The sequence below is a fragment of the Penaeus monodon genome, chromosome 27 (genome assembly GCF_015228065.2).
Source record: "Penaeus monodon isolate SGIC_2016 chromosome 27, NSTDA_Pmon_1, whole genome shotgun sequence".
NCBI lineage: Eukaryota > Metazoa > Arthropoda > Malacostraca > Decapoda > Penaeidae > Penaeus > Penaeus monodon.
The window spans coordinates 19,981,085-19,981,462 of NC_051412.1; positions in this window are offsets into that span (position 1 = coordinate 19,981,085).

Sequence of the window (378 nt, forward strand, 5' to 3'; positions counted from 1 at the left end):
TATAATAACGAAGCGAAAGCACCTGGGACCGCGAACCAGAACACTATAACACTTAAGGCACATTGACAACATTACAAAAAACATCGCAATTCACAAAGCACCCTCAGCGACCCAGGACCTTGCCACATGCGGTAAATAAATCGCCAGCACCGATTGACGCCGCCGTTTAAACGCTGGCCGGTTTCTATTTTCTATTTTGCGCCAAGTGTTAAGGCTAGTTTAAGACGGAAGGCAATAAATCACAAACATAACGAAAACCTGACGTATAAAGTTGCTGCAGTTGCATTATGCGTCAGAAGAGAAGCAGGAAGGAAAGCAAGCGAAATATATATAGAATAAAAGACAAACAAACAAAATAGCAACACCGTTTTGTTATGA